Source organism: Magnolia sinica, chromosome 6 (genome assembly GCF_029962835.1).
Source record: "Magnolia sinica isolate HGM2019 chromosome 6, MsV1, whole genome shotgun sequence".
Lineage (NCBI taxonomy): Eukaryota > Viridiplantae > Streptophyta > Magnoliopsida > Magnoliales > Magnoliaceae > Magnolia > Magnolia sinica.
Window position 1 is genome coordinate 29,000,088 of NC_080578.1, and position 13,412 is coordinate 29,013,499.

The window sequence follows — 13,412 nt, forward strand, 5'->3', positions numbered from 1 at the left end:
CTTGATGTGGACATTCTGTGTCACCCCAATGAGTATCTTGGTTTAATGTCTTTTCAAACTTGTGAGAGTCTGTGGCAATTAATTTTAGTTCAAGTACTTTGGTTCAAGTACTTTTCAAATTAGGCTTTTGCCCTATGAATTGATGTTGATAGTTTGTCTGCTTCTTATTGATGATTCTCAAAACTGGTAGATATATCTTGTAAGTATCATTGATGGTGTTCCCGATTATTTTCTTAGCTCTGTCCATGCCTGTGTAGATGTTAGCATTTAAGATTTTTTTTCCCTATCAACCAATCAAGGGATATGAAGTTCTGGTCCAGATATTTTTGACACAAATTACGTTTTCCCAAGTCAATCTATGTGATATCCTTTTTTAAAAAAATAAAAAAATTATGCTTTCCCAAAGCTGGAAAACTGTCTATTTGCTGTCCACATATTGCTTATTTCCTAGAAGCCCATGCTTGTGAAGTAGACATTTCCCTTGAGTTACTCTTGTGCTTGTTCATGCTATTAGTGATGGATGTCTCAAGCTTTCTTTCATTAGTAAACTGCCTCTAGCAAAATATGATCATGCAGTTTACAAAGGAAAGTGAGCAGGAGTTAATTGTTGCAGTTTACAATGTTATTTTTCTCTGTAATTCAGAAAACTGACATGTTAGTATTATGCTGACCTTTCCAAAAAATTCTCTTAAGAATTCTGTGGGTGGTGCACTGACCATGGGGCCCACTTCAATGTATGGTTCTATATCTACACCATCCATCCGTTTTGCCAAATCATTTTATTCCTGTGTCCACAAATGTAGCAATACAAATCTCAGGTGGATGAATGACTACTTTAAAAATAAATTTGTGGGCCAAAGTTGATATTTGTGTTTTCCCTTCATCCAGATGCATGTGTGAGACCTTGTCAACAGGTTGGATGGAAAATAAACATTACAGTGGGCCCTACAATATTTTTTTAATGGAAACAATAATCTACTAACACATGTTCCTCTATGGGAAGTTTCTATTAAAAGCTTGTTGTTTGATTACTGCACAAATCATATTTAACAGTTAGCATATGGAACAGTTTCTTTTCAAAGGTAGAATTATGTTGACTTCAAGAAATGGCACGTTTGATATGCCGTTTTTTCATGCTGACTGCTGAAAGCAGACCAAGCATACACGCAAAGTTTCACTTCATTCTCTTCTTTTATGTTCTTAGTTCAGTTGCCTCACAAATCCCAGATTTCTGTATTGACAAACTTGTCTGGCAAAGAAGATTTGACTATTGACAGTCTAGTGCTGCATACATCTTGATGATGTAGCACATGGGTTCTTTTCTTTATCAACGTGACATGAATATTGATGTCGCCATTAGCATATAACTGTAGTCTCAGATTTGATATTAAAGTTAACTTCATAATCTCTCTTTCCACTATCATTCATCGCGCCTTGTTAATTGTTACTTGCAGCGTGTGGCTTTGGAACATGGTCTGATACTAGTGGACGCAAAGTACGAATTTGGAAAGGGAGCCAATGGTACTCTTCTTTTGCTTGATGAGGTAGGGTGTCATTCATTTCAATGCAGCACTTCTATGCCTTTCGAAATGACGAACTGGTAGGAGATGTATGATTTATTTTCTGTTTGAATTAAATGTGAATTGCAGTTCCTTTCACATCTTCTTATCCTATGTTTATATGATCTTGTTGCATATATACTTCTGTTGTTTAGTGGTGAAACACTGCAATGAATTTCGTCTTCAGCTGAAGTCCGCGAGGAAAGCAGCAGAAATTGCTGCCACTGGAAGTCTTATAAGAGTAGTGTCAACAGCAGGACTTGCCTGGAAATATTCGAAGAGTCCACATGGTATTATACTATGAGTTGAATGTGATGAGATTCATGTGATCATTACTCTTTAGAAAGACACGCACATCCACATGCATCAATACAGATATGCATGCATTAGAAGAGTGTTTTTTGGGTAGATGAGAAAGACCTGCACGCCTACTTGTTGGTTTTGTATAAAAGCTTGGCATAAGATAGTTGATAGCTTGAGGGCATAGTCTCTAAATACCAGAGTACTGGAATCTCTCAAGTTCTTTGATGCGAACTCCAAGCTTGCAGTCTTTCTTTGCTTCCTCCACATCTCTCCATCTGCATCTAGGTAACACTTCCATGTACGAATGATACACTTCAGCCTGCATCATCAAACACTCATCTCCCAAAACAAATCTCAGAATATGGGTTGTTACTGCTCTTAAGAATAATTGATAGGATCCCCCCATTTGGCAAATTTTTGGTGCATCTCCCATCTACAGGGAGTCCATCATATCAACAGATTGGACACTAGAGAAAAATGGTGGCATGCTTTTAATAAAGTAACAAGTAGAGAAAAATGAATCTTACTTCTAGCATAAGATGTTTATCCTCGGCTTGCATTAAAATAATGTGTGTGAAGTCTGATTTTGGCTCAATTAGTAAATAGGTTAGATTCAGGATGACCTTGACATGGCCCAAACCTGGCCCATAACCACCCCTAAATGATTATCTAGCCAATTTACTTTCATTCAACATAAATATAGTAATAAGCCTGCTGGAAAATAATTTTGAACACAATTCAAAAGCATTTAAGAAGTATGCAACAACAATACCTGAAACTATTCTTACCACAGGAACTACAATATCTTCCTTCCGAGTACTCCTAAAAAATGTGCTGGATAGCATTCCAATACTCTGTGTAGGTCTAAAGACCAGGGTACAAGAAATATTCAGTTACTTTCAATGGTAAAACAAAGCAAAACATAACAAAGAAAATGTAATCAATAACAAGACAGAGATTAAAAGTACAAGACCAGTAACCATCTGGTTTCGTTAAAAAATATAAGCACTTCTCTAATCAATGCTAAAGATCTACATTTTTCAGTAACTGAGTTACTATACATATAAAAAAATAGTCTAGAGATGGCCAATATGAAAAAAAAAAAAAAAAAAAAAACAAAAGATATTGAGAATTTTGAAATTGATTCCATGCATGCTCACATTTATGCTTCAGATAACCAAACTGCATCAAAATGTGATTAACCATTGCCTTGATAACCAAGTTGCATCAAAATGTGATTAACCATTGCCTTGATAACCAAGTTGCATCAAAATGTGATCAACCAAAAAAGGAAGCTAATAATTGGAAAAGCTTTATTTTTTTTTTAACTCAAAATATCAAGATTCAAGAATCACATTTCATTGGTCATGGCTTTTAATGGTATTGAATATAGTTTTTTTTTTTTTTTCTTTCTTTTGTGGGCTTTCCTACATTTTCTTTTCTCATGAAAGGGACGGCCTTTTTTTCCTCGTTCAAGCAAAAGACAATGCTTAGCCCAAAGATCATTCATTCTTGAAATTTTCTCAAACCTCAGGGCCCTTCGATGACAATTCACAAAATGCAATATAAATGTCTTATCTGAATAGGCAAGGATTCTACTCAGAGCCAACACTGATTTTGCCATTCCTTCATCCTATAGCCACTTATACATTAAGTATACCTTATTTTGACCCTCTCAATTGTATATGACATACATAACGAAAATGCTATTAACGATTTCAATAGGTAACTGACACAGTTTACTAGAAAATCAATCTTCTTCACAAAATGCAATAAAAAATTATAGCCTTCCGGAGGGTATGGGAGGAAAACGTTCAAGTCCCACATCATGTGGATGATTCGTGGAAACATTGGGTTGCCCATGCTCCTTCCTACCTACAACCTAAACAGGAAAAAAGAAAAAAGAAAAAAAGGAAGTTAAACAGAATATAAAGCATGCACCTACCCGACAGAACCCACTTGCAAAGGCTGAGAAATATCCCTGATTTCATAATTGGCCATAGTACCCTGTATTTCAACGAGTGACTCTCCCATCTCACAATCTAGTATAATTCATGACAATAGAATGAAGAGAAGTATATGAATTAAATGGACATGAAGTTTTAAGAAAGAAAAGGTCGAATTACAGGAACAAATGGAAAAGAAAGTTTTAAGAAAGAAAGGGTTGAACCCACTCCATAATGATTTTTTTTTTTTTTTTGATCTTAAGTTGCCAATGAAGCATAATGTACAAAGATGGCAAGTGTTGTTGGGTAAGATATTAGCAAGTGCCTAATTTAAATAGCAAATAGAATGAAAACAAGCAAATGTACCTATACAGGACATCGAAAGTTATGAGAGCGAGCATGACCTAGATGGGTGAAATCGTAGGGGTTGATGCCACAGACGTACATACCTACTTTTTATAAATGTGTGGTCCACTTGATGAGTTGCCGCACCTGTTTTTGTTATGATCATGTATGCGTAGAAGCATCAGATGGATTAATCATCTGTAACAAGGGAGGTCCTTGTGGGCATACCACTACAACAGGAAATGGTTACAAAACAAGAAAGTTGATAAGGTAGAGTCATCCCTCTATTGCACATGGGTTATGGTCAAAAGTGAAATTGAGACCGTCCATCTAGTAGGACCCATCTTAAATCCTAATCCCTTCATTTATTTATTTTTTGGTTATGAAAACTTAGCCTAAATTTCTTCTGACTGTTGGTTTGGAATCTGCCAACCAGATGGCTAGGATCATCCAATTTATATATTTTTAATCATGTTTCATCAACAACAGGGGCAATTAAATGAACAAACTGAATTGCAACATCACCCCTGTCATGTGTACTATGGAAAGGTCTCTATAATCCTACACCGGTTCCACCACCAGTTTTGCCATAATTTCTTCTTTCTATTAGAATTATTATATGACTAAAAGCACAACTGATGGGGGTATTTGTCGAATCAGTACTGGGTCCGTACACATACATACCTGCTTCTTCTTCTTCTTCTTCTTCTTCTACTACGGCACCTTTAAGAAACAAGCCTAAAAAGGTAGAAAAAGATGGAAGTGAGGTTAGAAATCTCTTCAAAGGAATTTATAGGTGGTTTTGACACTTGAATTTTGAAGAATCTACATCTATAGTAATTGGATTCTTGAGAATTTCAGTCTCTCAAGTTGTGTTTAACACCTTTAAATTTAAATAATCTCTAAGAATATGAAAAGTAGCTTTTTAGAAAGAATTGTAAATGACTTAAAATTAGAAATTAAACTTTGGCCAAATTCCAAATTGTCAAAAGTGAAAATTAGCTCTAGAATTAAATTTTAATTTCAAAGGACAATAATTTGAAAAAAAATAAATAGATTAGAACTCTTTAAATGTCATCAATGATAATCAAGCACTTAACTTATTTAATTATTTGTCTATTGGATTGGAGGACATTTATTGCCGAGGCATTGGACATTTCCCAAGAAAAGAATGGATACCTTACTCACCTTCATCAAATCCATAATTCCAGCCATTGGATCCTTTTCTTTATCCATATTTGGCTTCAGCTGCAAAATAATAAAACAAACCTTTTAACCATTTCCGAGACAAAACCACACAAGTTGGAATGTATAGAGATTGTTCAAAGATGATAATCTCCAAGGTACCCAAGTACCTATGTGGACATATACATTCAACTATAATTCACTAAACAATATCAATTTCGGTTTTCATCATCGAAAGACAGGCTGACTCCTTGGCCCATTCAACCCATCCTAAAATTCTTAAGAAATTACCTCCTGTTGAATGGCCCATTCAACCCATCCTAAAATGCTTCCTGACTGTGAGTTAACCCAGCGCATAACCGTCGTTCCAGATACACTTTCAATCTACAGTAGAAAATCCTGAGAGATGTGAGATGTATAGAAGAAAAACCAACAATTAAAGCAAATTCAAACAGCCAAGAAGTATATCTGACTCAGTTTGCCTATATATATATATATATATATATATATATATATATATATATATATATATATATCGGTAAACATGCAAAGACATTACTATTAGGAAATGTTTTATCTGATCTTGATACACATCATTTGAAGCTATCCCTCCTGCAGAAAATCAAATTTTCAAAAATACCAACAAGGCAGAGCCATTGCGGGCAAAACAAGGCAAAGCCAAATCTACTCTGCATTTCTTCTGGACGTGGGTTAGAACTGAACCGGAACTTTCTGCTCCATGCCTTGAAGATCAGGCCTCGACAAGCCCTTAGATATTCAAATAGTTTAGCAGGCCCTCCCGTCAATCAGTCAGGCCCTTCGTTACGTTCCTTAGAGGAACCTGTATTGCGGTTGTCCATTGTTTTCTTGGTGTGGCCCACCTAATAATTGAATCAGCCTCATTCTTGTAGTGCCCCATCCTTATTGGGCCATCTTGGACACCATGGTGGGTCCCACAATCAAGTAGTTTTTGAACAATGCAACAACATCCTACTTAGTAAAATAAACAGAGGAATGATACGATGCACAGCCCACATCCTTGCACAATATACAAGGATTTTCAGTTTTGACAAGCATATAATTCCTCAAAAATCATGATCTTTAGTTGTGACGTGGGCTAAGTTCCTCTCTCTCTCTCTCTCTCAAGTTGTTTATTTTATTTTTAAAATGTAACTACTTAGCAAAATAAACAGATACATAATACAATGCAGAATCTGCATCTTTGCACAACATACATGGACTTTCAGTTCTGACAAGTAGGGCCTATGGTTTTGTATGGCCCAAACCTTGCTCTGTTGCATGCCATTGTGAATGGAGCATGACCCAAAAGACTTCCAGATTAGAAGATCCTAGTGACCAATCATGAGACTTTTTTTTTGTCTTTTTTTCAGTTTGAATTGGATGATTGTTGCATTTCTCTTCTTAACCATCAATACATATCAAGATATCAAAAGGTGAAAATGTCCTATTGAGTATATGTCTGGTACACAGCTCCAGCTCATCAATGGCAGGATGCAGCAGATCATATTCCGGATTACCAAAAAATGAGTCCCACCTGATAGAAATGGAAACCATGCATCCTATAATTCCTCATGAGAAATATCATTCCATTTTCAAATTGATCAAATAACCCCAACAAGCGACGCTTTTACATTATTGATTACAAAACTCTGTCAAATAACACAAACCATCCAGTTTCCGTCAATCAATCGCAACAAACAAACATTTCCATATTTAGACCCGTCTCAACCGAGTTAGATTTCGCATGCCAAGTCCTCTTTTGTTCATCCTCTTCCCAATTCAAACGCAACCAGTCCGAGACGAGTCGGATCACCATACCTATTGGGGGCCCACCATCAATTATAATGATGATCAAAACCCTTGACCAAGTAGGTTCTAGAAAGATTTCATCAGTGGGCAAGTTCTGCCCAAACTTCCCTTTTCTAATGGTCCCGATCTCTCCTTTTGAGTGAGAAAGAGAGAGAGATGGTTCCTTTTATTAGAGAAAACATCCATTCTATGAGAAAAGCTAAGGCATACATCATAGTGGGGCCACATAAAACACATCATGGTGGGTCTGATCGGCGAGGAAAGAGAGGCTCACCCATTCGTAGACACTGCTCGATGGCCATGGAAGATGTCACTGCTCGATGGCAACGGGATGCCGTTACTTGAAAATGGGAGAAGCTCTTGAGGGCTAGGATGCGCTGCTTGAAAATGGAAAAGAGCAAATTGCGCTCACAGGCTGGGATGCACTGCTTGAAAATGGAAAAGAGCAAATGGCGCTCGCAATCCCTCTTCTAAATATGATAAACCTTTGAAATACGAAACAGTGTGTGTTTACCATTGTTTATAACAAACAATCTGTTAACATCTGTGCATGCAAGAGGGACCATTTTCTGGATGGTTAAGATTGTATTATCTAAGAAAATTATAAATATTAAACATTTACAACTAGAAGGATTATTTGAATGGTCTGGATAACTCTATATTATTACCACTATTTTCATGAACGAGTCACCACTATTTTACATTCTGTACAAAACTCACAGAAAAACGGTAAACATAGCTTTGGAAAGGGGAGGGCTCTATGGGCCCCAACATGATGGATATGTTTCATCCACATCGTCCATCCATTTCTCAACATCATTTTGGAATTGATCCCCAAAAATGAGCCCTAATTAAGTCTTGAGTGAACCACAAAATGAGAAAACTCAGGACGGTTGGATGTCCACCATTCAAAATTGCAGCTGCACCGACGGATTATTGAGTTTCAATGCCGAAGGATTTTAGCCGTAACTAAAACCACCCCAAGTCCATCGGCTTTGCCCAATTTTTTTGTAGTGAATTTTCTCAGCTAAGTGGTTATGATTCTGATTTCTATAATTGATATGGTTGTTTTTAGGTTTTATAGCTTGAAAAGTTTTAGTATTTTTAAAATTATTTTGATTCAGACTTTTCCCTTTTAAGTTAGAAGACTTCCCTTTAACAAACTTAGGAGGAGTGGACTTGCTCTTGGGAGGTATATTTTTATCATAGCTTAGATCAGATCTATTACCACATTTTCTTGATCCGATTAGTAGTCTTTCTAGTTTAGGATCACCCTGGGCATACCTCTAAGTATCCTTCAAACTCAAGAGAGGAGACTTCTAGTTTTAGTTTTTCATTTTCAGATTTTATGTTTTTAATTTGGGAAGTTTTGAAATCTAAACACACTTAGCTTTTTCAAAACATTCCGAAAAATGTGATTTTTCTAATACTAGATTATCAAAATTTTCTTTTAATTTAAAAAATTTTTCTTTTTGAAGTTTTAATTTTACAGCAATCTTACAACTTTCCCTGTATAAGGCATCATAAGCATCTTATAAAATTTCATCGTTTTCATGATCACTTCTTAGATTTTCTTCACTAGTTGAATCACAACTATCTGAGAAAGTGAATTTGGCTAGAGTCATTAAGGCTTTGACCTCATTAGTTGACTTACGTTCAGAATCATCTGACTCAGAAGAGGCTTCAGAGCAAGACGATTCATCCCATATGGCTAACATGCCTTTCTTTTTAGATTTGTCTCTCTTTGGACATTTGTTTGCTAGATGACCATATTCATGACAGTTGAAACATTGTTTGTCTTTAATAGATTTTCAATTTTTAGATCTAGTTCTTTTCTTTTCTGAAGGTTATTGAACATCTACTCTCTTTTTACTTTTGAAAATCTTATAAAACTTCTTGGCTAATAATGCCATATCATCTTCAGAGTTTTCAAAATCAGAATTACTAACATTTTCATGAGAAGTATTTTTAGAAAGCTTTAAGGGCGATGGACTTACCTTTAGGAGTTTTAAAGTTTAATTTGTAGGTTTGTAAAGAACCAACCAGCTCTTCAACCCTCATATTATCTGTATCACGAAGTTCCTGAATGACAGTGACCTTAGAATTGAACCTATCAGGCAATGAGCACAATATCTTTGCACAGATTTTGCTTGTCATTTAACTTAGTACAGAAGTCTATGAAAGTTTCACTCTCTTCCATATATATTTCCTCAAACCGAGTGGTGAGGATTTGAAGTTTAGATTTCTTGACAATAGTCGTACCCTCATGTGTCATTTCTAAAATGTCTCAGGCTTACTTTGCAATATCACAAGATATAATTTTTTTGAATTCATCCGCTGATAGTGAGCAAGTAATTGCATTTAAAGCCTTTGCATTGGTACTACTCTCATTTTTCTGAAGTGTGGTCTAAGAAAAATAAGGTGCAACTTTCATAGATTTGATTCCATCAGTGCCTAGAACTTCAGTGGTAGGAGGGGTCCATCTTATCATTGTGGCTTGCCACATGCTTTCATCTATGGACCTTAAAAAGATCCTCATTCTGGCTTTCCAATAAGCATAATTGGATCCATCAAAAGGTGGAGGCCTAGTGATTGAGAGGCTATCAAAATTTGACATTTGATAAGCTCAGATCGATTAGCTTAAGAAATGATCCAAATAAAAAGAAGCTATTAGGCTCTGAAACCACTTGAAAAGGCTGAGCTATGCGTCTTTTAGGGGGGGGGGGGGGGGCAAATTAAAAAGTAAATGCGGAATTGAAAGAAAGATAGCACAATCAAATAATAAAGAAGCACAAGTAAATAGTAACCTCAAATGTACTAGTCTTGAGAGGTTGATACAAACTTAGCTCTAGGGACAACCTAACACCAAAAACCAAAGGCTCATGGCAAGACAATCCTACTAGAATGTTTGTAAGTATTAAAAACCCAGACCAATAAAGAGGCAAAGGAAATAACAAATGAAATAAACTAAGTTATTACAGCATTCCCACAAGTGCATAAAAGAAATTACACCATTCATCACAAATGCTTAAAATAAATTACAACATTCACACACATAAGCACATTCAATCATCCACCACAACTCCAGGAATTATAGTAGTTCGCTTGTGTGTACACCAACTGTTAGAAAATATCCACTCCCTCGGGATATTAGCGTTCACTATAAAAAAGATTTTCCAAGGTTCACCTTAAGACCTTCACAATTGTTTCTTTGATTGGGCTTACACAATTTCAAAAACCCCACACTGAGATTTTCTAGATTACCTCAGACAAACTAAAAAGAGATTTTTCTAGCACAGCCTCAAAAATAAAAAAGGATATACAAAATTGTAAATCATACTTATCTGGAAATTCTCCTTTGAAGAAGCCCAGTAGAACCAATCCGATGTAGATGAAGATATTCAATGTCCAGTCTCATAGATGAAAAGGTTCTAGTTCTAAATGCTTTTTAGATTAAATTAACTTAGGCTAGCTTGATTTGATTTTGATCTCAAGAAAGGGAAAAACTCAAATCCCTTCTAAATATAAGATTGGAATAAAGATCACAAAATTAAATTGTAAAAGCTAATTAAAAAGAATCTAAAATGAGCATAGAATAACTTAATAAATTAACAAATTTATCTCTCAGAGTGGTGTCTTGATTTCACTTTAATGAATGAAAAAACTCTGAAATTCTGTATCTATTTATAGGTGAAAATACTGTTCACTTAACTGGTCTAAGGGTCGGTTTGACTGGTCAAATGACCAACAAAATTTTAAATTTTCTGGTGCGATAAGATAAGGTCGTTCCTCGACTGGTTATGTGGCTTGCTTGACTGGTCGAGTGGAACCAGAAAAGCTTGCTGGACTTTGAGTTGAGCCTGCACAACCAGTCGAGCATTGTTCACTCGATTGGTCAACTAGTCTCCAGGACTGGTCGAGAGTCCAACAGAAAATTTCGAAAAATAACAACAAACTTTGGACTGGTCGAGAAAACTCTTAGATTGGTTGATCCAGTACTTGGACTAGTCGAACAAGGTCTAATAAGACTAGTCAAGAAAATGACCTATAAATAAAAGAAATGACCCACATAAAATATGCAATGAATATGACACAACATAAGGTCAATTTAGGGTCATCCAAACCTATTTGTGAGTTGGAACACTTGAAACACCATTTGCTTCAAAATCTTGAATAATTATGATATGTGAAGCTAAAGTTTGATTTCTTGAACTTGAGCTTGAGTCACGCTTGAGTTCTTAAGTCTTTAGCATACAGTAGTTGAACTTCAAACTTGAACTTGAGTTCTTGAATTTGAGCTTGAAACCATGAACTTTAACACTCTTCACTTCATCTTGAAGATGTAGGCAAGTTCGATAAAGGTCCAGAGAACTTAAAAATGTATGAACCTGATCACTTCAACTCAAAGCATGATATAAATACTAAATGGTTTGACACAACAAAATTTGACAATACTACGGGTGCTAGATTTATACAATAGCATTTACAGTGGTTTCATTGATGACAACGCTGCGGACGATGAAGAGGAAATATTGATCAGCGATACTAATGGTGAAGAAGAAATAGTCCTAAGTGTCAGTGATAAAGATGACGATTATTAAATGTACACATGATTTACATGTCATTTTTCAAATTGAATAATTTGATTATTACATGTATACATGTTTTACAAGTTATGATTTATTCCTTTAATTGACTTTTTTATAATTCACATTTGTAATTGAGTCAATTTCTGATCATGTCCTCCTCAAACCGGAGCGTAGCGGAAGCACGCAACATACTTCATCAGCTGTTGTGGATAAACGTTTCAACCCTATCTTCTTCTGGTAAGGCCAAAGAATACCCGGTCTGGTCGATGAGTATAGGGATAAATATATTGACAATGACTCAGATGAAAGATTATATAATCTCAAAGAAATTTCGGATCTGATGGAGGAATATAACCGTGGAAAACTTCATATGAAAGAAGTGGTTTTGTCACTTGCACATCTGAATCGAGTCCTAAGAGACCAGATTTCTCTTATCGTGACTAGTATATTGGCTGTAATAATGTCGAGTGCTTCACACAGCTTGAAATATACTTTTGCAGTGTACGATAACTTATATAGGGAGTACTTTGGATAATTGATCCGAAGTTGTTTCGTATTACAATGAAATACATGTATTTAATATAGAATGACAATGTGTAATAAAAATTCTAAATTTTACTAGAATGTTTATAGTTTTATTATATGCTACTTGCATTATAGTGTAATGGTCTAATCATATTTTAATCATCTCTCTAAGCATAAGCACAAATTCATTCTCCATCAACACTACTTGTATAATGTTTTAGTCTATTCCACTTGTACTATAAAGTTGAATGTGTTTATTATATTGATGTTTATATACTTGTACTGACATTGTTTAAATTTATAAGTTCATAGTTCACACATATTTATCATGGCACCGAGTATGAGATCAGGTCGTTCACGCATTGAATCTACCCTTTCCACCCGTGATGTGATGGAGACATCATCGACGCCGCATGCTACATCACAGGCGTTTGAGCCCTCAGTTGAGCATACATCGGACACTGCATGTAAAGTCTAGACATATATTTATTTAGTGACTTCTGTTTATATTTAGACTTACATATTATTTTTTTGCGACAGCATCGTTGACTAGCCGACAAGGACGTGGATCCACGCATGGGTTAGTTTTAAAGCGACTTATGCATGAGGGTAGGGTGACGGTAGAATTCCCACAGGACTGCCTTAGACCTGTTGGGGACAATGTTAGGTTGTTTATATCAGAGGTCGGTGTCCTATGCTGATCTCTGATCCCCGCCACCACCCCCCGTTGGGCAGACGTAATAGATGATGTGCGGCAGCTCATCCATCATCGCCTTTAGGTAAATTTTAGTAAATTAAATTTTCTTTTGTGAAAGGTCATTTACAGTTAAGTTATTTACTTAATAACACTACTAGAAAAAGGGGCAAAGGCTACGAATAAAAACCGTAGCTAGAGGCCTATTGTTACGGTGATAGTCCGTAGCACGACCGTAGCAATTAGTGGTGCAGCTAAAGGTTAAAAGGCTATAGCTACGGATTAAATCCGTAGCAATATATATCAATAGCTACGGATATAATTCATAGCTATACTTTCTGTACCGAAATGTACATACAACTACGGATAATATCCGTAGCTAAAAGTAGAATGAAATCTGTAGCAATATGTTAAAATCAATAATAGCTACGGTTTT

General features: G+C 35.8%; 1 long non-coding RNA gene across 1 annotated transcript; it reads right to left on the reverse strand.

Moving 5' to 3' along the window:
- Positions 1 to 1,860: 1,860 nt before the first annotated feature.
- On the reverse strand, positions 1,861 to 5,791 carry LOC131248612 (uncharacterized). The gene is made up of 3 exons (XR_009172310.1): positions 5,630 to 5,791; positions 2,651 to 5,401; positions 1,861 to 2,137 (listed from the first exon to the last, which is right to left on the reverse strand). It is a non-coding gene; the product is annotated as an uncharacterized LOC131248612 (long non-coding RNA).
- Positions 5,792 to 13,412: the final 7,621 nt, after the last annotated feature.